Raw genomic sequence first — 26,998 nt, 5'->3', positions numbered from 1 at the left:
TCAGCAACGCGAAACAGGTAAGTGTTGTTGTTGTTATTATTACTTTTATTAGTTTGTATTTATTACAGTAAGTGAGTCAGATGGAATTCTGCATGATCGCCTGCACTACTGTGGTTGTTGAAGCACGGAAGATAAGCTGTAACTGAGCATAACAATGTAAAACTGGAACAAGCGGACAAATGTCGAGTCTTCTGACTGGCACGCATTGTTTCAGTTACTTGGACGTATGAGATGTGCATGGCAGGCATGTCGTTTAGTTTTGAAGTGAGGAATCTGCGTATTCATTGTGTTACTAAGGATGGCTTCTTTTTAGTAACGAAGCCGAGGTAGCGGTCTTACATGTTGAGTTCCAAAAGTGATGGCGCTGTCCAGAAGACAGGTGTGTGTGTCAGTGGACGGGTCGAGTTGTTAGATCCCGAGTTGTGTTTTTGAAGTGATCTTCACAGATTCCAGTAAACTCTGTGTCTGCTGTATGAGACACTGAAGGTGGGTTTCATTGGCACATGAGGGCAGATGCCGAGGTCACTTACTGATTTGAAAACTGTAGTTCATTTATTGTCACAAGGTAGGAGGAATCCAATCGACATGCGACATCCTCCGTTTTGAGATCCCACACCGCGTTAGGAGCCTTTTAATAACAGGACTGTTTAGAATGTCAGGATGTCTAAGTGACTGTTTTATTTCAGTGGGTCTCATGGATGGGAAACGAAGTTTATAATGCCGCACATTTATAATCAAGTTTTTAAAAATAAAATACAGTTTTATTGCCCCTTTTTTTCAAACTAGAGTGCCTTTGTTGTTCTGTAGCAGAGCGAACAAAATGTGACTTAAATGATTTTGCAGCAGCAGTTAGGGCATTAACGATCTTTGAGCATGGTAAAGGTACTATATAATTAAAATGTACTATTATGTTTTTGTATTTCTTAGTTTCTACTTTTAAAATTCATAATGCTCCGTTTGCTTATTATGATTACTAAAATTAAGTATTGGTTTTTGTTTTTCCTTCCTTTACAGCTCAGGTATCTTTCTGATGATGGCAAGAGGAGGATTCGAGCCCGCTGCCTGTTCCATCTTGGGCGGCGTCTTGCTGGTGTTTATCGTGCTGAGCTGTTCTCGGACTCTTTTCGGGAGTTGAGCTTCAGCATTTTTGACAACTGATCTCTCCGTTGACACATCACATAAAATAAAGTCTTTTTTGGTCGTCATTCTTGCGGGCCCTCTGTGACGCCCTGGTTCGGGGGTCACTCTTCATCGCGGGGCGGTCTCGCTCGGGGCTGCCGGGGCTCGGTCTCGATCGCGGGGCCGACTCGGTTTTGGCTGTCGGGGTTGAGTGCTTGTTTCGCTGTGCCACCGAGGGGTCGCCTCTTAAAGAACGGTGTACAAATCATTTATACCGTTAATTCTTCGGTGGCCACAGCAAATAAAGAGCCTGCATTTTGTTTCAGTTGCTCTTATGATGTGAAGGGAGACGCGAACCCGCACTCTTCTCCGCTGAATGAGTGGTCCACCCGGTTGAGCTACCGAGTCTGCTTAGATACTAAGCCGACCAGACGCATTTAATGTTAGCGACACATCTGTGGACCCCACAGGCCAGTGTCTCGCCTTGAATTGCAGGTTACTGAGGTGCCTTCACGCACTCCGTAGCACTCCGGTCTGAGGTACAGTATACACCCGTAACTGGTAATGCAAGACGAGGCATCGGCCCATAGAACCGAGACCGCTCGCGTGTGTGCCACTGACTCGGGAAAACTAACAGCACAGTGCAATTAATGCTCTGCTACAGAACAACAAAGGCACTATAGTTTGAAAAGAGGGCTGTAAAACTGTATTTTATTTTAATAACGGTTGATCATGAACGTGCTGCATTATACACATTGTTTCCCATCCATGAGACCCATTCAAAAATAGTCACGTAGACATATTAACATATATTAATATCTAAAAAGTCCCGTTATTTAAAGCTCCTAACGTGGCGAAGCACATCTGCATGTTCTCCTGTAACTTCGTGTTGTGCCTCAGCTCAATCGAGGAGTCCCAGTTCGTGGTGACTGGCCTCCCCTTGTGACAATAAATCAACTACAGTTTTCAAGTCAGTAAGTGACCTCGGCATCTGCCCTCGTATGCCAAATTGGGAAGTGTGGGTAGAAACCCACCTTAAGCGTCTCGTACAGCAGAACAGGGTTTACTAGAATCTGGAAAAATATCTTCAAAAACACAACTCAAGGTCTAACAGCTCGACTCGTCCACTGACACACCCCTGTCTTCTGGACAGCGCCATCACTATTAGAACTCAAAATTCAAAACCCCTGCCTCGGCTCCGTTACCAAAAAGAAGCCTTCCTTAGTAACGCAAAGAAAACACAGACACCTCACTTCAAAACTAAACGACATGTCTGCCATGCACATCACATACGTCCGAATAACTGAAACAATGCGTGCCAGTAGGAAGACTCGACATCTGTCCATTTGTTCCAGTTTTACATTTTTATGCTCAGCTGCAGCTCTGCATGGGCTGTCACCTGTCACCTTATCCTCTGTGATGACCGCTCATTCGGATGAGCCGCTTCTTTTAGCTTCAACAACCACAATAACACAGGCGATGGTGCAGAATTCCATCTGATCCACTTACTGTAATAATAATAATAATAATAATTACCTGATTCGCGTTGCGGACGTGCCCCGAATTCTTCTTGCTTCTGGCTTAGAATTAAAACTTAGGAAAGTAAGCAGGTCCCGGCCGCCTCTCCCCACTAAACTTTAATTGTCATATAAAAGAACAAACGTTCAGAGCAAAAACAATTTGAACTCCTAGCGTTTTGTTTGACCGGTTAGTGAGAATGGCCGAAGGCGACGCCCCCCGCACAGGTGACGCCGTTTTCCACTAATTTTCAACTGAGTCTGACTGCATCCAATGGGAGAAGAGAGTGCGGAGTTGCACCGCCCAGCCCTAGAACTCGATAGGCTGCTACGACTTTCCAATAGGATTTAGAGGAGGAGGAGAAGGCAGCCTGTCATCTGCCGCTGGTATTGTCAACGCTGTACGCACATGGGAAACTTTTTCAGAATTTAATCGTTTTTCTTGATATCAAAATTCAAATTGCTCATGTGTTTTTGAAATATGATAGCGTTTTAAAAGTTGATGTTAAGTTTCCTAATTATATCAGCATTTTAAAATCCGGGCTGACAAGACAGCACAGTGGCGCAGTGTTTAAGATGGTGCCACACTAACGAGTTTGCCTGTTCTTCCCGTGCCAGAGTGGGTACTCCGATTTCCTTCAAATGTCCAAAGGCATGCAGGTTAGATGAACTGGCGACACCACGTTAGCCCCAGTATGTTGTTAACGTGTTTGTTGTCATATGTCTGTGCTTAATAAACTGCATCTGACCACTGCAGACTGTGAAAAATTCCTTCACTTTTTCCGTGATAAAATTGTCAACTCATTCTCTGATTTTCTGCAGCGAATCTGGTCTGGGTCATTGGGGCAGCAGTGTAAGCAAATACGCCCAGACGTTTTTCCCTGCCACCTGCTCCAAATCCCCCAGGGGTACATCGTCAAATTAACAGCCAGCCTTGGTCTTCCCCGAGGTCCCCTGCCGTTTGGACATATCTGAAACATCTCCCCGGGCTGGCGTCCAGAAGGCATCCTGTCAGATGTCTTAACCACCTCCTCTGCTCTCCACACCCCTTCTCATACACAGGCTGAGCCCAGACACCCAGAAACAGTTCATGGCCATAGGTGACGGTAGGAACTTCGATCGATCGATAAATCGACAGCTTCACCACGACTGACTGGTATAACATCTGCAGTCTGCGCCGATCCGCCGGTCGACCTCTGCTTACCTCACCTGTGAACAAGACCCTGAGATATTTCGGCTCCTCCGTGGAAAATAGTACCTCAGTCTCACGTTCTCTGTTGTGACATTGCTAGCTATACGACACTGGCCACCTGTCACTTACGGACTAGAAGAATATTAACGCGCAATTCGAACGTGTCGCAATAAGGAGAAACACGTTGTGGTCGCTCGACGCAGGCGCATTGCATTTATCCTAATGCCGCTCAGTCATAGCACGACGTTCTTTAGGAGGCAAAACCTGTGCAATAAATTTTAAGAAGCAAACTTGAATGGGGGGCTGGCATCTGTGGGTGAGTAACTGTGGTCTGGCAGAGAGATCAAAATAATAAAGAAATTCATTAACTAAAACACCCTGCTTGCCGGCCCTGAATGCATCATCTAAGAGGAGTCTTTAAGCGGCTTTAGCTCAGGTATGGTGGCGCAGGGCTAAGGCTTTAACAGAACGACCCCCCGACAAACAGCCGGCCTTGCAATTGATCCCGAGTCGAAGGGGGTCCCGAAGAATGATGGTAAGCATTACTCTCTCTTTTATTTGCAGCGTCAGACATATTGGTTCTTAAAAGTGTTGCAGCTGCTTTGCGAAAGCTGCTTTGCGTCCTTTATTGGAAGAAAGAACAGACACCAACTGCTTACTTTTAATAATAATAAAGATAATTATTAGAAAATAAAGAGAATATATATATATATATATATATATATATATATATATATATATATATATATATAATGAAAAAGAAACGAGAGTAAATGTAAATGATGATAATAAACAACAAAGGCAAAATTGCCATCTTCTCGCCGTCTTGTGGTAGATATATAAAATTGCAATTTGATCGCCCTCTTGTGGTAGGTATATATATTTGCAGCCCATAAATACTTTTCCATTTCTTTTGAAGATACGTCTGTGGTCCAAGCCCGCTGTCCGTCTCTCTCATTGACTCGCCGTACCAGTAACAGATTTTCGGTATTTTATGTACCTGGTATGGTTTAAGAAATGCAGTGTGGAAAAACTGTCATTATTATTTCTGTTGTTATTGTTATTAACACAGTTCAAGTAGTGACTTCAACAGTATTTAAAAAAGAATAATAAGCAAAGCAAGACGTCCCTGAAAACACACACTTTTATAGTTTCAAAATGTATAGATGAAGTAGAGTCAACATCAGGAGATATCAAAAAGAAATTTAAATTAAGAGTTTATGTGTGCAGTGATCTTACTGCTTACTGAGTATTTTGCAAATAATTTTTCTTTAATCATTTTTCATGAATGGGAAGCTTCTTTAAAGGTATTACATAACATATCTTCTCTGCAGAATTATTTGAATACTAAAAAGAATTATATTTTGGTCTCTATTTTTCTGTTCCGGCTCTTATGGGATTAGCACTCGGTCGCTGCGATAAAATAATATCGACGACAGAACGTCAGGCGTACGCCAATACTTCCTCACCGTGATCATCAAGGCTCCTCCTTCACAAGGATAGACAAGTAAAGTCGGCCCGTGTATTCACCCACTCCACTCACTGGAAGGGGTAACTGGGGGTGATCACTCGTATGCTCCTATGTCGCATTGCATTCTCTCTCCGTCATTGCTGTGTGTTCGCTAATTGGAAGCACATAACCATTGATTATGGTGAAATTTGTTACGTAATTGCATCAGTTTTGACAGATTATTGTATTGTCATCGACACTGAATAGGTATGAAAAATTTGAAGAAATTCGCTTCGCCAAAAGTGGGTTTAAAATCAGTTGCAAGATTTGACCCAAACAAACCGGCAGAGGAGTCAAGTTAAATAAAATTGATTAATAATAATAATAACAATAATAATAAACTCCACCAAACCAACCTTTCTTCATGGTGATAATTTGCTATCACTGAGCCTTCATCTGAAGGCTGCTCTCAATGTCACAGCAGCCCATAGGTTAGGACTTCATGGAAGTGGGTGGGAAGAGTGAACTCCAGTACTGCAAGCTGTGTCAGGTCTGGACGGAGCTGTCCACAGTGAATGCACTGAATGTGGCCTTTTATTAATTCAGGAGTTCGAGCTCCAGCGTGACCAGCTTTATTATCCTACATGATTCTGTTTCTCTAAGGGCGAGACTTGCCAGTGTTCACACTGGTGACACTTTGACACAGATGCCCCTTTGTATTTGGACAAGGCCACTTAAAAATGGCATTGGCTTTAGAACACTGTAGTTTCACCGTACCCCTTCCCTCCAGGTAGCCCAAATATCTGGCTTTGATCAACCCAAAGAAACACTTCTTTGTGTTGATACAATGACCGCCCTTACCTAGTGTATGGAGCCTGCCTTGGACCTGCTGTAGGTGTTTCTTCCATGTGCTCGAATAGATGATAATGTCAACCAGGTTGGCTGTATAACGGGAATTATGGGGACGAAGCACTCTATTCACCAGACGCTGGAAGGTTGCTGGCGCCCAGTGTAACTAAAATGGAAGGACACGGTACTGCCAGTGTCCACTAGGGGTTCTAAATGCAGTCTTCACCTTGACAGAGTCCATTAAAGGAACCTGCCAGGACGCTTTCATCATGTCAAGCGTGGTCAAGAATTTCTCCTTGCCTAACTACTCATGGAAGTTGTGCACTTGTGTCATTGGGTGAGCGTCAAATTGTGAAACCTGATTAAGTCAACAGAAGTCATTGCAAAACCCCCATCTTCCTTTAGGCTTAGGAACTGAGATAATAAGACTGGACCAGGAACTGTGACGTTCCTCTATGACACCTAAGACAGACAGGATATCTGATTCCAGCTCCTGTCGTTAATTGGCCATCAAATTGGGCCTGAAGTTAAGTGCTGTTTTCCGAGCAAAGAATGAATGAGGCTGTCCAGAGGAGGGACCAGGGACCCTATTCTTCCATGTTTCAGTAAGTTCACGTGATATACAGTATTTGTCTGCTGTTTCACGTAATAGTCAATAAGCCCCTTCCTTTCCTTAACTTCGTATGGACCTTGGTAATGAGCCAATAACTTGGAATGGGAGATGGGTATCAGGACCATGACACAATTTCCTGGGCAGAACTCCGGACGAAACATTCCAAAGTCGTAATTACAGGCCTGTGCTGTTTGCATCTTTTCTGTGTGTTCTTTAAGGATGGACTGGATTTTCCCAAATCTATCACATAATTGCACAATATATTCTGATATATTTGTTGAGGGGAGTGCCTTTTCCTACCAACCATTTTTTAGAATGTCCAATATGCCACCGGGTTGTCGCCCATATAATAATTCAAAAGGTGAAAAAACTGTGGGGACTTCCTGATAGACAAATAATACAAATACTGGTCCCAGTTCCTTTCATCGTCACTGTCCACCTTGCATAGCATTTGTTTTAGTGTCTAGTTAAACCTCTCTACAAAAGCTTCAGTTTGAGGATGGTGTACTGAGGTTTTAAATGCTTCGTCCAGAGTAACTTAGCCGTTTCCCTGAATGTCTCCGTGGTGAAAGTCATCCCCTGGTCTGTTAGGACTTCTTTAGGGATGACGGATCTCACAAAGACTCCTACAAATTCCTGTGTGATTGCTTTTGTAGCAGCTGTATGAAGAGGGACAGCTTCAGGATATCATGTAGCATAATCAACAAGGACTAAAATATATTTATGTTCTCTAGCCAAGGGCGTGATGTCTCTGGCAATCAGCAGCTACCCTCTAAAACACACGCAGCTCTAATCTCTTTCTTAAAAATGTCAAACACTACTCCTTAACAATCTGTAGATGATAACATCTATTGAACAAACAGGTATCACTAGCTAAGCAGAGGCCTACACTCCAACACATGGCGAGAGGTAGAGCAACTCGAACAGAGGTGGCACATGAGTGAGGAGGGCCTCGCTCACCTCCCCTCAACCCGCAGCCGCTTTCTTGGATTCGCACCAATAAATCGGTACCCAAGTGAACTGTGATACTTAGCAAGATAAGAGAAGTCCAATACTTTCCCTACAGTTCATATACAAGAAAGTCAGGGAGGTCTAAAATGTCAAGATTCATCAAAATCTCGACATCGAATCTTTGGATGATTATAATACTTTCCCTATACTTCATAAACGAGAAAGTAAAAAGACAGCCCTGGGAAGTCTAAATTGGCTTGTAGGCCAGTCAGTCACTATCCTGTGCCAAAATATCATCACAGTAAGGCATTTTTTTTTTCTTTACCAGTGGCTTTCCCTATACTACTCTTCCATAAAGCCAGGACTGGTGAAGTAACAGGGCAACACTTGTCTGCACAGCCTGTCCAACCTCAGTCTCTGTAAGTTGTACTTCCTTCGGAGTTATCATTAATCTCTTAGTGGCCTTCCTCATTAGTCTACCTCTTGTACAATGACTCCATTTTTGTGGATTGCCTGCTCCAGGCAGATTTACAGCTGTGCCATATTCTTTCCATTTCCTAATGACTGGTTTAATTGGATATTCAGTGACTTGGGCATTTTGTTCTCTCCATTCCTTCAATTGTTCTTTTCAATCACATTTTCACAGAGTTGCTGGGATTGTTCTTTTTGTCCTCATTGTGCAGGTTAGGCCACGATGTTAACTCATCACAAGTTGGACCATTCAGATAACATCAGGTGGGAAAAAGGGTCTTATCCCATCAAAAATCTCAGAGTGACACAAATTTGGGCCTACTCTTTGACGTAGAAGTAAAAGCATTTAATCGATTTTTATAATATAGGAAACTACTCAGAACTTCACCATGATTTAGGAGAGCTGATAAGCTGTTCCCCGTGTCTGCATGGGTTTCCTCCGGGCGCTCCGGTTTCCTCCCACAGTCCAAAGACATGCTGGTTAGGTGGATTGGCGACTCTAAATTGACCCCAGTGTGTGCTTGGTGTGTGGGTGTGTTTGTGTGTGTCCTGCGGTGAGTTGGCACCCTGCCTGGGATTGGTTCCTGCCTTGTGCCCTGTGTTGGCTGGGATTGGCTCCAGCAGACCCCGTGACCATGTGTTCGGATTCAGCGGGTTGGAAAATGGATGGATGGATGATAAGCTGTTTTAACTTACTAGATGCTGCCAGAAGATGGTAGGCAGACCAGGACTGGCTTGCACATCCCAGGAAAGGTGGACTGTTGTGAAAATCCTGGACAACAATAACTTATTGATTTGACAGAGATGGAATAATATTTGTGACAAATCTTGAACGTCATTTGGACTCTTTTTCTACGTGTAAAAGCCAGTTGAAATGAAAGTGTTGGTAATGTTACGGTTTTTGGAAGCTGAGGCTTTGCAATAGCTAATGCTAATGTTTTAGTTAATGTATTTCTTTATTATTGTGATCTCTCTGCCAGACCACTCACCCACAGATGCCAGCCCCCCATTCCAGTTGCTTCTTAAAGTTTATTGCATAGGTTTAGCCTCCTAAAGAACGTCGTGCTATGACTGAGCGGCATTGGGATATAATCCTTCTTCAGTCTTCTTAAACCGGTTTATACTCACCACGTGACGCCTCTGCGCCGTTCGCACCGCAATACGCTTGCGCCGAGCGACTACAACGTGTTCCTCCTGTTTCATATTGTTGCGACCCGTTCGATCGGCGCGTTAATATTCTTCTAGTCCGTAAGTGACAGGTGGCCAGTATCTTATGCTAGCAATGTCACAGCAGAGAACGAGAGACTGAGGTACTTTCTTCCGCGGAGGAGTATAAATATCTCAGGGTGTTGTTCACAAGTGAGGTAAGAAGAGGTCGACTGGCGGATCGGTAAGAAGTTATATAGTCAGTCGTGGTGAAGCTACTGATGATCGATCAATTTAAGTTTCTACTGTCACCTATGGCCATGAACTGTGCGTATTGACCGAAGCACTAGATCGCAGATACGAATTGAGTTTCTGGGTGTCTGGGCTCAGCCTTCGTGAAGGGGTAAGGAGAGCAGACGAGGTGGTTAAGATACCTGACAGGATGCCTTCTGGACGCCAGCCCGGGGAGATGTTTCAGGTATGTCCCACCGGGAGGGGACATCGGAGAAGACCAAGCTTGGCTGGGAATTTGTCGGTGTACTCCTGGGGGATTTGGAGCAGGTGGCAGGGAAAAAAGAAGTCTAGGCATATTTGCTTGCACTGCTGCCCCAATGACCCAGACCCGATTCGCAGCAGAAAATCAGAGGATTGATTGATAATTTTATCACGGAAAAAGTGAAGGAATTTTTCACAGTCTGCAGTGATCAGGTCAGATGCAGGCTGACGTAATTTATTAACCACAGACATACGACATGGATTGCTGTGCTCTTATGGCTAACGCACATACACTTTCAAACACGCACTGGGGCTAACGTAGTGTCGCAGTTCACCTAACCTGCATGTCTTTGTACATTGGGAGGAAATCAGAGCACCCGAAACAAACCCACGCAGACACTGGAAGAACAGGCAAACACCTTACAGTGTGGTACCATCTTAACTACTGCGCCACTGTGCTGTCTTGTCAGTCCGGATGTCATATTTTAAAATGCTGAAATCAGAATTAGGAAACTTAACATCAACTTTTAAAGCGCTATCAGATTTCAAAAACATATCAGCAATTTGAATTTTGATATCAAGAAAAACGATTAAATTCTGAAAAAGTTTCCCATATGCGTACAGCGTTGACAATACCAGCGGCAGATGACAGGCTGCCTTCTCCTCCTCCTCTAAATCCTATTGGAAAGTCGTAGCAGCCTATCGAGTTCTAGGGCTGGGCGGTGCAACTCCGCACTCTCTTCTCCCATTGGATGCAGTCAGACTCAGTTGAAAATTAGTGGAAAACGGCCTCACCTGTGCGGGGGGCGTCTCCTTCGGCCATTCTCACTAACCGGTCAAACAAAACGCTAGGAGTTCAAATTGTTTTTGCTCTGAATGTTTGTTCTTTTATATGATAATTAAAGTTTTGTGAGGAGAGGCTGCCGGGACCTGCTTACTTTCCTAAATTTTAAACCTAAGCCAGAAGCAAGAAGAATTCGGTTTACGTCAGCAACGCGAAACAGGTAATTGTTGTTATTATTATTTGTATCATTTTGTAAGTGAATCAGATGGAATTCTGCACCATCGCCTGTGTTGTTGTGGTTGTTGAAGCTAAAAGAAGCGGCTCATCCGAATGAGCTGTCATCACAGAGGATAAGGTGACAGGTGACAGCCCATGCAGAGCTGCAGCTGAGCATAAAAATGTAAAACTGGAACAAATGGACAAATGTCGAGTCTTCTGACTGGCACGCATTGTTTCAGTTACTCGGACGTATGTGATGTGCATGGCAGGCATGCCGTTTAGTTTTGAAGTGAGGATTCTGAGTATTCGCTGTGTTACTAAGGAAGGCTTCTTTTTGGTAACGAAGCATTGGTAGCGGTCTCGTAATAGTGATGGCGCTGTCCAGAAGACAGGGGTGTGTCAGTGGACAGGTCGAGCTGTTACATCTCAAGTTGTGTTTTTCCAGATTCTAGTAAACCCTGTTCTGCTGTACGAGACGCATAAAGTGGGTTTCTACCCGTACTTCCCAATTTGTCATACGAGTTGCCGAGGTCACTTACTGACTTGAAAACTGTAGTTGATTTATTGTCACAAGGGGAGGCCAGTCACCACTAATTGGGACTCCTCGATTGAGCTGAGGCACAACACGAAGTTGCTCTGCCTTCTTCGAGATGCCCTGGACTCGTTTCTGTTCAGGGTGCTTCGCCACGTTAGGAGCCTTAAATAACGGGACTGTTTCGAATGCTAATATGTCTAAGTGCCTATTTCCCATCCATGAGACCCATTCAAATAAAACAATGTGTATAATGGCGCACGTTCATGATCAACAGTTATTAAAATAAAATACAGTTTTAAAGCCCCTTTTTCGAGCTTTAGTGCCTTTGTTGTCCTGTAGCAGAGCGAACTAAATGTGATTTAGGTGATTTTGCTGCAGCAGTTAGGGCATTAATTGTACTGACGCCCTGCCCGGGGTTTGTTACCTGCCTTGCGCCCTGTGTTGGCTGGGATTGGCTCCAGCAGACCCCCGTGACCCTATAGTTAGGATATAACGGGTTGGAAAATGGATGGATGGATGTTACGTTTTCCGAGCCAGTGCCATGCACGCACTACCCAGACAGCAAATGGACACAGTTCCAGATATGGCCCGGATATACTATAACATCAGGACCAGATCTGGCATACAGACCTGGTCCAGTGTCTTTTTGCACAACGGCCCAATACCGGCACAGATCAGGATTTTTTACCTGGGCCAGATTTAAGCCAGAGCTGGACCAGCATCAAATAATTTTGTTAAAATCCGGGCCTTTTCTGGCACACATCCGTTACAGCCCCAGACTGACTCTGTGCCAGATCTGGCCCCTTTAGAGCCAAGTTCTTAAAATTACCTGAACTTCTAATCTGGATAAGGCAAATACTGTAGGGCTAACCTCTGCTGAAATGTTGAAAAAATGTAGATGAAATGAAATGATGATCTTGCCTTAATGAATGAGTAATACAGGGTCATCCTTCTAATATTTAATTATACCTAATTATGCCATGGTCTATAAGAACAGCATCAGGAAATCAAGGAATGGGCTAATCAAGGTCTCAAAAGCGTTCTACAGAGATGCTAGCTTACTTCAACTCCAGTTGCGTTGGTGGGAGTATACATTTGTTGGTGGCACTTTCCAAACACATAGCATAAAAAAAAAACAAGAAAAAAAAAAAAAAACTGCAACTCATGACATCCTTAATTTGTAGCAACATCACCTACATGCCCTGTTGAGTTAAAAAGTATTTTCTTGTCCATATTCCCTCCTACATAGAATTTAAGTGTCTAGTATTAAAAGTTAAGAGAAAAATAACTGAATGACAACTTTCAGTATATAACTGGTTTATTTATTGCCATGTTATATAAACTCAATGCGTTGCATGGATCAAAAGATGTCAACATACAATACAATTCCAAACAAACATATATTTTAATATATTGAGTATTTTAACAGTTCAAATATCCAGTAACATGGTTAAAATATAAATATAAAATGAGCACATTTGCAGATAAGTGTAGGATGCAAGTACAAAAATGAAGAAATCTACCCAAAACAGTAAAACAGCAATAAACTTTACTATTAAATTGTGTTTACATCAGTCCTGATTCAGAAGGCACTGCTGCCTGCACTCTCCTGCAGCGCTCCTTGCGACCACCACCACGGTCAGATGCCAAATTGAACCACCTAATGACAAATTTATTAATGTCCACATCTGTAGCTTTGGCTGCCACATGACTCTGGCGAACTGCACCTACAGGCAAATACAGAAAAATAATTATCAGAAACATTAAATGGCAAACAGTTGCTTTAAGGCATTTCCCATTAATAGAAATGGTGAAATAAGGATTGGTACTTGCACTACTGCATAATGACCACACAGCAAAGCTTTTTGAATACAGGAGAGGCAAAAGATTTACTAATGATATGAAATCATTTATGCTTGATTTTAGTGAACTTTTTAAATACTGATCAATAAAGGCTATGTACAGATTGTGGACTGACCTACTCACACCTTCAAGATTTTTTTTGTGGAGCAAGTGTAAAAATAATTAATATAGAAAAATTCACAACAGTTCAATTGTAAGGTTGAATTAATTTTGCAGTTTTTCTCTTATTCTTTACTTATTATTATTTGGGGTTGTGGATAAAAATAGTACAATTAACTCATTTTAAATACATGACTCTGTTTTAAATAAATGCATAAAAACCAGAAACCCTCTCCTAATGATCTTTCTTAATATAGAGGAAACTCCAAGTACTCCTAAGAATGTGGCAGGAGTTTTAGGAGGAGCAGAAGGTGTTAGAGAGAGACCAGGAAAATTCTTTTATTTAATAATTGCTATTTTCCAGAAATCTGTAATATTTAAGGTCTATCTTAAAATAATATGTCATGTCATTTTCTAACCTGCTTAATTCAGACCAGGGTCAGGGAGGGCTGGAGCCTTCCCAGCTAGCTTTGGGGCACATTCAGGAACAAACCCTGGACAGGACACCAGTCCATCGCAGGGTGAACACACACAAAGGCCATTTTACAATATACTGAACCTGTATGCCTTTGGACAGTGGGTGGAAACCAGAGCAGACACAGGAAGAACATGCAAACTCTACACAGAGAGGACCCAGGAGGCAAACCCTGGTCTCCTTACTGCAAGGCAGCAGCACTACCACTGAGCCAACAAAGGCATAAAATGTAATATCTTAATACAATTAGACTAATTTCATATAATTGGATTTGTTGATACTTATGCATAATTAGAGTTTTGGTTGCCATTTGACTGAAGGCCCATTTTTCATTCACTCCCTTCCAGTTTATCTTTTTTGCAACATCATCTCCAAAAATATGTGAAAGAATATTCCAAGTGACACGCTTGGTATCTTGTCCTCCAATAGATGCCAGTACAGAAATCTACAAGGACAAAAGATAATATACAGGCAGTGGCTTTAGAATTTAAACACTAAAATATATGCAGAAACGGCATCAATTGTCACTCTGAAGCACATGTCTTTTGACTTTGATGTGATGATTGGCATTCTGACAAATATTGTTCAAAAGTTACACTTTCCAAATTAAAGTTAATGTTAACCATAATGTTAACTGTAATTCAATCCAGTAGACATTAATTTTGTAATAATAAGAATATAACAAAGGAAGCACAAAATTCATGGATTGTAATGTTCAGAAAGCTCAAATGACATAATTTATATTTGCAACTCTTGTTATTGTACAAGGAAGTTTTCTTGTAACTGTAGAGCTATTAAATATTTTGCTAAACATAGTCCCTTACACAATAAACATCCTGTAACAGACAACCCACCTAACAGCTAAAACAACTATATTACTGCAAATTTGGGATGACACTTATATAAATACTACAGCTTTATGCAAGCAATGGTTAAACTGTTCTTCTTGTATTTTAAATATATATATATATATATATATATTATATATTTTTTTTTTCAGACTTCAAAGCTAAAGAGTACATACCACTTCCAGCACAACAGCCATGCACAAATAACTGAGAAGTCACATGGGCATTGTGTGCAAAATACACAGTACTCCCCTGAGAAAAATAATTACTAAAGAAAAAAAAGAAAATGCAGACTTATTTCAGACATTCTACCCATGTCATGTCATACTTTAAAACTAGTTTATTTAGAAACAAAATATTTTTCCATTGAGAAGTAACTTTGATTTGACAGTTTCTTATGTTGCCTATGATTAGCATATAATGTGAAGATTTGGTCTCATCCTATTATGTACAAAAAAATTTAGCAATTGTTTAAAATTATGACACAAAATGCAAGTGAATATTTTAAATTAAACAAAATCAGAAAGAGAAAAAAGTCTAGCTTTACAGTCCATACCATGTTCTTTTTCTTCAAAGCATTGGTTGGTTGTTTCAACCAGGCTTCAAAATCATCCACTTCCTCCAATGATTGTAAAGGAAACTGGACCTCCTCAGGCATATCAGGTGAGCATTCAATGTTTAGCCGCCCAGATAGTGAACTGATCATGACAGCCAATTGTGACAGCTGGTGCTTCACATGTTCAAGCAATGTGAGGATATGAAGATCTGCAGCTGAAAAATAAATACCAACAAAATATAAAAAGGATACTATTCATTTGAATACTTTGTTCTTTATTGGAAAATGCAATGAATCCTACTCCTGCACTTTGGAGCAAACACAACTCTCATACACGTTAAAAGAACATCCTTTGGAACATATAAAATTTGACATTTTAAAAACCAAAACACTAAAAATTAAGGAATATACTGGCACAAAATGGACAACAAATACCATAACATATCTAATAACTTGTTGACTTATGCTCAGATATGTTCAAAAGGTTGTTGAATATGTGAAACAAGTACAATCAATAGTCCGATCATAACTTACCAGTGCAAGGTATTGGTTCTGTTCCACATCGACCCACTCTGTAAGTAGGCCTGAAGAGTTCAGAAGTATTTTGCATTTTTGGAAGGTTCCTGGAAATTTGTTGAGATGTATTTTCAGAGAGCAATAGTGACTGGTAAGGAGGTGGCACCTGAAGCGAAGAATGTGGTGGTGAGCGACAAGGTAAAGGTGGTGATGGTACCTGAGGTGCAGAATGTGGGGATAACAGGCGAGGTCCAGTTGACTGTTGAGGTTTTGAAGATCTTGTCAAGGGAACTTTTGTTTTCTTAGCTAAGTCTTCATGTTCACTTTCATAGTCAGTGTCACCATAGTAGTGGCTCTTTACAGAAGATTGAATGTGCATATATTACTCAAAACAAAGGTTTCATACATTCAACAAAACACAGGTGAAGTTGAATCAAACTTACATTGGTTTAATTGCTCTTTTCACGCTGCCTATATCCTCCTCACCATCTGTATCCAATTCTGAAGTTTGACAAATCAAAGACTTCTTCATTCCTTGCCATGCAGACATGTAATCTCCTAAAAGCATTTCAAAAAGTTAATGTCAGGTGATGTAAACAATGTGCAATATAACATTATCACTTCTGTGATTTTTTTAAATCACTACTACCTAGGCCCCATTTACACCTAGCATTCACATATTTTCTTTTTTTGTAATCGCATCACAGTTTGATAGCATTTAACCACCAAAGTGAAACTAGGAAAAATTGTAAAGAGACCTACATGAGAAAGTAAGATTGGGTTTCAATTTGGATAAATGCAATCACTAGAGATGCATGTTAATGAAAGGTGTGAATTGGGCCCCGATTTCTCATGAACACTAGTATGAAGGTTGTTGGAAAAGAGGCCTGGAGACAGCGAAAAATCACATGATTACAACATGAAAATAAGGCTTTAGACAAATGTTTGTTGCTTTTCTATAAAAAAAAACGAATATCAAGAAACTAATATTTTACAGCAATATTTCTCTGGTGAAAGGGATTAAGTTGGGGACATATCTTGAACATTTCAATTACCGTAGGACTTTAGTACTCTAACATCGTGCTTGGTCCAGTCTGGGCCTGGTTCCTCAGCATATCTTGCTGCTTTGTTGAGTCTTTGATCGCTCTTATAATTTGGCCAAAAGGTTGTGCCATCACTGTACCAATTCTGTGGTATAACAGACACAGATTTTTGTTCATCTATAAACTGAACTACCAGAAACATCCTGCAGAAGAAAAAAAAGACAGTGTTCAAAATAAACATAATATTTACATGTTGCACACAAAATGCACTACCCAAACAGCAGGTGAAACCACCTAGCACATCCTCACCCCTGATTTTAATAAAAACAAGAATGCTTTTTTGACTATTGATGAAAGGTAAGCTTTGTTTGGTAGTTTGCAATGTGCAGAAAGTTTATCCATTAGCCACTGAAAAAAATTGTTTATACACAAATGAAAATGATATATAACAAAGTACAAAGTGAAGCGTATAAATGCATCAACAGTAGAGTGAAAAAGGGCTCAACGTACTTACAAAATGTAATCGTGACTCCATCTGTGCTGACTAATGAACAAGTAGAACAATCAAAAATGCTATTTACATAAAATAACTCTGATTTAATATTTTTGAGAATGAAGTAAAGGTATCGCCACAGAACCTCCTCTGTGGGGCAGAACTATGCACTTTTGACTGATGGCTGACACATTTGCATACTTGATTGTTTCAGATATCTGAGAAATGCAATATATATTTAGGAAATCTGACTTAAATGGGTAGGTAAAAAAGACAGACTTCTTTAAGAACACCTTGTACACAACATAGACATCTTCACTGGATTCAACAATATTGTATATCATGCACACATCATCACCTATAATGAAGACATTATCTGCTGTTGAAACTTTAATAACCCATTGTTCACAACGCATTTGACGGTACTGTCCAAGTACAAAAAGTCCATCTGGAACTGGTCCAACATAATGGGGTTTTTCCAAAGACTTTGACACCAGACCAGTGGGTGTGCAAGCAGTTTGCTCAGACAGTCTTCGGACAATCTGAGCAAGTGGACGTTCAGGCTTTCTCACAAGTTTCTTAAGTCTTTGAAGGTGGTTTTCATAAGGGAAAGATGAAAAGCAGTCTAAAGAACCATGCCGCTGTACATCCAGAGGAAGATGGACTAAACAATGTACATTGTATACAAGCTGATCTTTGCCATAAATCTCACCAAAATGGTTCACAAACATTTGAAGCAATGTTTGAGCATACTGACAGTAGAATGAAGAAAGCACTGGACTGACTAAAATTGAGATGGCAGAGAACAACAGCATGAAGTTGCTATACATCCTGTTATCCAGGAATGAACACAGAACAACAGGGCCCGTGTAAAGTAGAAGCAGTCTAAATTCTGTTGCTTTCCAGTGGTCAATTTCTCTCAGTGTCCGGGGTTTCCGGGCAAATTCCACTGGTATACAAGGTCGCAAGTCATTTAAACGGTCAGATAATCTAGTAATAATGTTTGCAGGTAATCGAAAATTTAAAGGACCTCTGAGCCAAATATTTAACAATTTCCTGACAACCCCCAAACAAACCAAATGCATGTAATCAACTGGAAACTGTTATACCATGCCAATGCTTGTTCCTTGAAAAGCATGCAAGCCAAATAGATGATGTTCTTCATCAAGTTTTTGTGAAAAAGATTCATCTGTTCGGAGTGTGTATTCAGTTAAAGGAAAAGTCATCCTGTTGTTGACATACTGCCCTCGCTGTGCACATTTGTCGCATCCATGATATCCATTATGTGCTTTTGTGTTCTTTAAAAAAGCCCTGGCAGGTGTGTCACACACAACAGAATCTACCTTCAGAAAGAGCAGTTTGCCATTAAAAGAAAAACCATTTTCTAATTCCCTTAACTCGGTAACAAAATCTTTCATAAACTCCTCAGATGACTTTGGTTTGTTTGGTCCACAAAATAGTCCAATAACAACAGGCATTTTCATAGGAAGGTTGAGGAGAAGTCCCAAAATAGGCCAAAGCTGAATGCTAGTGCTTTTAAATAAGGGCAACCCATCCACATTGATCTGCAACTTCAAGGTAAAGCCTTCTGTGACTGAGCTTATGGTATCTGAAAGAATTTTACTGATTGAAGCAAGGATACCAAAATAGTAATAATGGCCACCAACCTTATTCTGAATAGAATACCCACTCTTAGTATTGAGGAGAGTTCTTGCATCTTTTGGGAGTTCAGGATGATAAAGTCTCAACAACCCTAAAAGTGCTGTTAGAGCAACAAGAGATATTCCAAAGGTTAAAGCCCAGTTACAAATACTGTCACTGAGGCTACATGGCTCTTCTAAATTCTCATCAGAATGCAGATCCAAATCAGACTCATCCTCAGAAACGTCTGCTGACTGAGGACACACAAAAATGTCTGCTGTGTTGTCTATATAAATGCCCTCATTCTCCACTTCACTTCCATTTTCAAAGTCATTTTGCTCCACTCTCTCCTCATTTCTAAGATCACCTTCCTCCATCCTTTCCCCATTCCTAATTCCAAATGTAAAGTTAAATCTGCAGTTCTCCCTCATTTGCTGAAGTCTCCTATCAACATCTCTGCGTGCTCTTCGTCTGAGGGTTGAACCCGATACCACAGAATCAGCCATTTCTCACTGCTGATTATCACCATGCACGAACTGCAGGTCAAAAATATACACAGAAAGAAATATAAGTATGGTTTAACATGTTACTGTAAAATATTGTGTGTGTAACTTTGTGTACACACTGCCTACTGGTAAGCAAATATGTAAATAATGTTTGATCTAGCTAAACAACAAGCTTACAGTATTTAATTCAAATATAAACCAGCAACAGTATTTTTTTGTTAAATTTAAGCTTGGGCTGCACACCAATCCCACTGAATAGCATGCTACAAAATATAAATGTCTTAAAAACAAAATATGATTTTTACTGTCATTTTGATAAAAAATAAAAATCTTTCAAGTGATGTCTCCAGATCTGCACTGGAATTCCACATTTTAATTTATACCAAAAAAAAAAAAAAAATACAAACATTAAATGCTGTTATTTTTACTGTAGACATTAAAACAAAAATGGCCCTGGTGCCCTGTCCTGGATTTGTTCCTGCCTTTGGCCCAATGCTAACTGGAATAGGATCTGGCAGCTCATGCAACCCTGGTTTGCATTAAGTGAGTTAGAAAATGACTGACTGACAAAAATAGCTACTACCTATCAGCAGTAATGCAACAGGTAACTACTGCAGATGATCCTTGCTTAAATAAAACATCTACAAACACATTTAATTAACAGCTTTTTAAATGTGTACCAAGATTAGACAAAAGTCACCAAAAGAAAAATAATAAATGAAATCATCACTGACAGGTAAATGCCTCCATATCACTTAAATTGTTAGTCAGTCATTTTCTAACAACCTGAGTAGTGTTGTAGGGGTTGCTGGAGCCAATCCCAGCTAGTATAGGGTGCAAGGCAGGAAGTAACCCTGGATAGGGTGCCAGTGCATCACAGGGTGAACAAACATACAAAGCACACACTTGGGTCAATTTATTTTATCCACCTAATCTGCATGTCTTTGGACCGTGGGAAGAAACCGAAGCACCCAGTGGAAACCCACGTAGACATGGGGAGAACATGCAAACTCCACGCCAGGAAGACCTGGGATGTGAACCCTGCGGTCTCCTTACTGCGAGGCAGCACTGCTGCCATGCCACCCTCACTTAAATTGTAACCTATATTGCTTAAATTGTAATATGACAAAAAAGACACTAATTAATTTACAAAGATTTTTTTTATTATTTAGCAGAAGCCAAGCTACCATATACGTGAATATATATTTACCATTCTAATTTGAATATTCACAACCATTCACTTTTAAAGGACAGAGAAAATACATGTAATGTACAGATTATGCTTGTGAAATGTTGCTAAAGTATATATCCCCATCAGGATTCTACTAAAATATTTAAAATAACAACACATTAATGTTAGCACTTTTTGTATCTACATTTAACAAATCCTTTATATATGTTTATCATGTAATTTTTGTACAAATTAGGACTGCAACCTGAATCCTATTGGCACTTTATTAAAGCGAAGAACTAAGAAAAGACTAAATTGTATAAGCTTCCATAAAATAAACCGACACTGAAAAAGTTTCTAAAGCAAAACAAACTACCACAGGCGTAAGTCCGTTCAATTAAAAGTGTTTCGTGACCGGCGGGTCGCCTAAACCACATTTCCCCGTATTCGCTGGGCGAACATGCACCCAACCCTCTTTTCTCCGCTCTGACGGCAGATCGCGCTCGATTCGGCGGTCCTCTGACATTGCCCCTGCTTTCACGATTCACCAACGCAACCCTCTCCAGCGGTCGCGAAGCCACTTACAATGAAACACAAAAAGGTTAGACCACTTTTTTTTAGCGTATCTGAAATAAGCCCACGTTCAACACAAAACGTTTAAGAAAATAATTTTGAACACAGCGCCAACTAACCCTTATTTGGTGGAGGCTAAAATAAACTGCACAGGAATTTAACATCGTGGCCTAATATGTACAAATACTAAAAATTATTACAGTGAGATGCTAATATAATTTATTACATTTCACTTTAACCTGCTATGATGGCGGCACATATATAAAAAGCTGCTGAACTTCTCATAACTTTTAAAAATGAATTTTTGACTCACTTCCTCCCAGAACAATTCCGTTCTCTTTGTAAATGTTTTCAGACTGCTCGTTGTGGCGCGCAAATTTGAGCGCGAACTCAAAACATAAGCGTGTTAAGAGATTGAACTGTCAATTACTATACATGACGAAATGTGGGCGGATCCATTTGTCCCTCCCACAGAAGCACGAACTGAGCTTGCCGGAATACAGACGGATCTGTTACGGAGTCAAAAAAAGAATGTGACTGCTATACGACTTTGCCATGTTGTGGCCGGATCTGTTCCTGAGTCAGCTGCTGTCGGGGTAGTGGTGTCGGTTCTACGGGCCAATGCCTCGTCTTAAAGTACCGGTTACTGAGGCGCCTTCACGCACTCCGGGCAGAGGTGCAGTATCGACCCTCTAATGGCACAGGACGCTCATTACTATAGATATTAGTGCAGTTGCCGTTGTAACACAATTTTCTTTTCTTCTTCTGAATTTAAACAGCGTTACACCACAATATGTGTTTTTTTGTTTGCCATGTTTGAATTATAAGCAATGCCAAGTGTTGCGTATTAGTTCTGTATGGCAGTTAATTCAACAGTACTTTTTACCATAAATCTTTTTTTTACAATTCTGCAATAATTTCTCCCACTTTAAAAGTGTTTTTTTCAAGAACTGTGCGTACAGTACTGTACTGTTACGTAAGACTTCATTTTGCAGTTTGATAATTTCTTAATATTTCAATTTTTCAGTCTTGTAATAGGCCAAAGGACTTTTAATAGGCGTGTCAGTGGCCCAGAAAACGTATCAGTCCGGTACACATAATGCTCGAACCCCCTCTCTGATTTTTTGCTTCAGTTGTTCCCCTTCTGAGTGTTATTTCAGTTTGGGGGGGGGGATTTTCTGATTACAGTAATCCCTCCTCCATTTGGGGTTGCGTTCCAGAACCCCCCGCAAAAGGTGAAAATCCGCGAAGTAGAAACCATATGTTTATATGGTTATTTTTATATTGTCATGCTTGGGTCACAGATTTGCACAGAAACACAGGAGGTTGTAGAGAGACAGGAACGTTATTCAAACACTACAAACAAACATTTGTCTCTTTTTCAAAAGTTTAAACTGTGCTCCATGACAAGACAGAGATGACAGTTCCGTTTCACAATTAAAAGAATGCAAACATATCTTCCTCTTCAAAGGAGTGCGCATCAGGAGCACAGAATGTCAGAGACAGAGAAAAGCAAACAAATCAATAGGGCTGTTTGGCTTTTAAATATGCGAAGCACCGCGGCACAAAGCTGTTGAAGGCGGCAGCTCACACCCCCTCCGTCAGGAGCAGAGAGAGAGAAACAGAGAAAAACAAACAATCAAGAATCAATACGTGCCTTTTGAGCTTTTAAGTATGCGAAGCACCGTGCAACATGTAGCTTCAGGAAGCAGCTGCACAGAAGGGAGCAACGTGAAGATAATCTTTCAGCATTTTTAGACGAGCGTCCGTATCGTCTAGGTGTGCGAACAGGCCCCCTGCACAATCCCCCTACGTCAAGATCAGAGAATGTCAGCTCAAGAGAGAGAGAGAAAAGTAAGTTGGGTAGCTTCTCAGCCATCTGCCAATAGCGTCCCTTGTATGAAATCAACTGGGCAAACCACCTGAGGAAGCATGTACCAGAAATTAAAAGACCCATTGTACGTAGAAATCCGCGAACCAGCAAAAAAATCTGTGATATATATTTAAATATGCTTACATATAAAATCCGCGATAGAGTGAAGCCGAGAAAGGCGAAGCGCGATATAGCGAGGGATTACTGTAATCTGAAACATCTCCTTGGGTTGGCGTCCAGAAGGCATCCTGTCAGGTATCTTAACCACCTCGTCTGCGCTCCTCACCCCTTCACGAAGGCTGAGCCCAGACACCCAGAAACTCAATTCGTATCTGCGATCTAGTGCTTCGGTCAATACGCACAGTTCATGGCCATAGGTGACAGGAGAAACTTAAATCGATCGATCATCAGTAGCTTCTCCACGACTGACTGGTATAATGTCTTACCGATCCGCCAGTCGACCTCTTCTTACCTCACTTGTGAACAAGATCCTGAGGTATTTATACTCCTCCGTGGAAGAAAGTACCTCAGTCTCTTGTTCTCTGCTGTGACATTGCTAGCATACGACACTGGCCACCTGTCACTTACGGACTAGAAGAATATTAACGCGCCGATCGAATGGGTCGCAACAATGTGAAACAGGAGGAACACGTTGTAGTCACTCGGCGCAAGCGTATTGCGGTGCGAACGGCGCGGAGGTGTCACGTGGTGAGTATAAACCGGGTTTAAGAAGACTGAAGAAGGATTATATCCCAATGCCGCTCAGTCATAGCACAACGTTCTTTAGGAGGCTAAACATATGCAATAAACTTTAAGAAGCAACTTGAATGGGGGGCTGGCATCTGTTGGTGAGTAACTGTGGTCTGGCAGAGAGATCACAATAATAAAGAAATACATTAACTAAAACATTAGCATTAGCTATTGCAGAGCATCAGCTTCCAAAAACCGTAACATTACCAACACTTTCATTTCAACTGGCTTTTACACGTAGAAAGAGCGTCCACATGACGTACAAGATTTGTCACGAATATTATTCTATTTCTGTCAAATCAATGTTACTGTTGTCCAGGATTTTCACAACAGTCCACGTTTCCTGGGATGTGCAAGCCAGTCCTGGTCTGCCTACCATCTTCTGGCAGTATCTAGTAAGTTAAAACAGCTTATCAGCTCTCCTAAATCATGGTGAAGTTCTGAGTAGTTTCCTATATTATAAAAATCGATTAAATGCTTGTACTTCTACGTCAAAGACTAGGACCAAATTTGTGTCACTCTGAGATTTTTGATGGGGTAAGACCTTTTTTCCCACCTGATGTTATCTGAATGGTCCAGCTTGTGATGAGTCAACATCATGGCCTAACCTGCACAATGAGGACAAAAAGAACAATCCTAGCAACTCTGTGAAAATGTCATTGAAAAGAACAATTGAAGGAATGGAGAGAAGAAAATGCCCAAGTCACTGAATATCCGATTAAACCAGTCATTAGGAAATGGAAAGAATATGGCACAGCTGTAAATCTGCCTGGAGCAGGCAATCCACTTAAACGGAGTCATTGTACAAGAGGTAGACTAATGAGGAAGGCCACTAAGAGATTAATGATAACTCTGAAGGAAGTACAGCTTACAGAGACTGAGGTTGGACAGGCTGTGCAGACAAGTGTTGCCCTGTTACTTCACCAGTCCTGGCTTTATGGAAGAGTAGTATAGGGAAAGCCACTGGTAAAAAAAATGCCTTACTGTGATGATATTTTGGCACAGGATTATGACTGACTGGCCTACAGGCCAATTTAGACTTCCCAGAGCTGTCTTTTTACTTTCTCGTTTATGAAGTATAGGGAAAGTATTATAATCGTCCAAAGATTCGATGTCGAGATTTTGATGAATCTTGACATTTTAGACCTCCCTGACTTTCTTGTATATGAACTGTAGGGAAAGTATTGGACTTCTCTTATTGTGCTAAGTATCACAGTTCACTTGGGGTACCGATTTATTGGTGCGAATCCAAGAAAGCGGCTGCGGGTTGAGGGGAGGTGAGCGAGGCCCTCCTCACTCATGTGCCACCTCTGTTCGAGTTGCTCTACCTCTCGCCATGTGTTGGAGTGTAGGCCTCTGCTTAGCTAGTGATACCTGTTTGTTCAATAGATGTTATCATCTACAGATTGTTAAGGAGTAGTGTTTGACATTTTTAAGAAAGAGATTCGAGCTGCGTGTGTTTTAGAGGGTAGCTGCTGATTGCCAGAGACATCACGCCCTTGGCTAGAGAACATAAATATATTTTAGTCCTTGTTGATTATGCTACATGATATCATGAAGCTGTCCCTCTGCATACAGCTGCTACAAAAGCAATCACACAGGAATTGGTAGGGGTCTTTGTGAGATCTGTCATCCCTAAAGAAGTCCTAACAGACCAGGGGATGACTTTCACCACGGAGACATTCAGGGAAACAGCTAAGTTACTCCGGATGAAGCATTTAAAAACCTCAGTACACCATCCTTAGAGAGGTTTAACTAGACACTAAAACAAATGCTATGCAAGGTGGACAGTAACGATGAAAGGAACTGGGACCAGTATTTGTATTATTTGTCTATCAGGAAGTCTCCACAGGTTTTTCACCTTTTGAATTATTATATGGGCGACAACCCAGCGGCCTATTGGACATTCTAAAAAAAGGTTGGTAGGAAAAGGCACTCCCCTCGACAAATATATCAGAATATATTGTGCAATTATGTGATAGATTTGGGAAAATCCAGTCCATCCTTAAAGAACACACAGAAAAGATGCAAACAGCACAGGCCTGTAATTATGACTTTGGAATGTTTATTCTGGAGTTCTGCCCAGGAAATTGTGTCATGGTCCTGACACCCATCTCCCATTCCAAGTTATTGGCTCATTACCAAGGTCCATACGAAGTTAAGGAAAGGAAGGGGCTTACTGACTATTACGTGAAACAGCAGACAAATACTGTATATCACGTGAACTTACTGAAACATGGAAGAATAGGGTCCCTGGTCCCTCCTTTGGACAACCTCATTCATTCTTTCCTCGGAAAACAGCACTTAACTTCAGGCCCAATTTGATGGCCAATTAATGACAGGAGCTGGAATCAGTTATCCTGTCTGTCTTAGGTGTCATAGAGGAACGTCACAGTTCCTGGTCCAGTCGTATTGTCTCGGTTCCTAAGCCTAAAGGAAGATGGGGGTTTTGCAATGACTTCTGTTGACTTAATCAGGTTTCACAATTTGACGCTCACGCTATGCCACAAGTGCACGACTTCCATGAGTAGCTTGGCAAGGAGAAATTCTTGACCACGCTTGACATGATGAAAGGGTCCTGGCAGGTTCCTTTAATGGACTCTGCCAAGGTGATGACTGCATTTAGAATCCCTAGTGGACACTGGCAGTACCGTGTCCTTCCATTTGAGTTACACTGGGCGCCTGCAACCTTCCAGCGTCTGGTGAATAGAGTGCTTCGTCCCCATAATTCCTGTTATACTGCCAACCTGGATGACATAATCATCTATTCGAGCACATGGAAGAAACACCTACAGCAGGTCCAAGCCAGGCTCCATACACTAGGTAAGGGCGGTCATTGTATCAACACAAAGAAGTGTTTCTTTGGGTTGATCAAAGCCAGATATTTGGGCTACCTGGAGGGAAGTCGTGGCAAGTCTCGCCCTTAGAGAAACAGAATCATGTAGGATAATAAAGCTGGTCACACTGGAGCTTGAACTCATGAATTAATAAAAGGCCACATTCAGTCCATTCACTGTGGACAGCTCCGTCCAGACCTGACACAGCTTTCAGTACTGGAGTTCACTCTTCCCACTCACTTCCCTGAAGTCCTAACCTATGGGCTGCTGTGACACTGAGAGAAGCCTTCAGAAGAAGGCTCAGTTATAGCAAATTATCACCATGAAGAAAAGTTAGTTTGGTGGAGTTTATTTTTATTATTATTATTAATCAATTTTATTTAACAGGAGGAACAGTGTGGTTTTCGTCCTGG

The 26,998-nt window shown here is 41.2% G+C and overlaps 1 protein-coding gene across 1 annotated transcript in view; it reads left to right on the top strand.

The window, feature by feature from the left end:
• Positions 1-7: 7 nt before the first annotated feature.
• Positions 8-26,998, top strand: part of LOC114643056 (stabilin-1-like) — a 42,696-nt gene continuing 15,705 nt past the window's right edge. Inside the window, exon 1 of the mRNA XM_051922022.1 lies at positions 8-17. The gene's annotated coding sequence lies outside the window, so the exon portion shown is untranslated. The remainder of the gene's footprint in view (positions 18-26,998) is intronic.

The sequence above is a fragment of the Erpetoichthys calabaricus genome, unplaced genomic scaffold, assembly GCF_900747795.2.
Source record: "Erpetoichthys calabaricus unplaced genomic scaffold, fErpCal1.3, whole genome shotgun sequence".
NCBI classification, from domain to species: Eukaryota; Metazoa; Chordata; class Cladistia; order Polypteriformes; family Polypteridae; genus Erpetoichthys; species Erpetoichthys calabaricus.
Note: the sequence above shows the minus strand (reverse complement) of the source record. Positions and strands in the feature narration are given on the sequence as shown.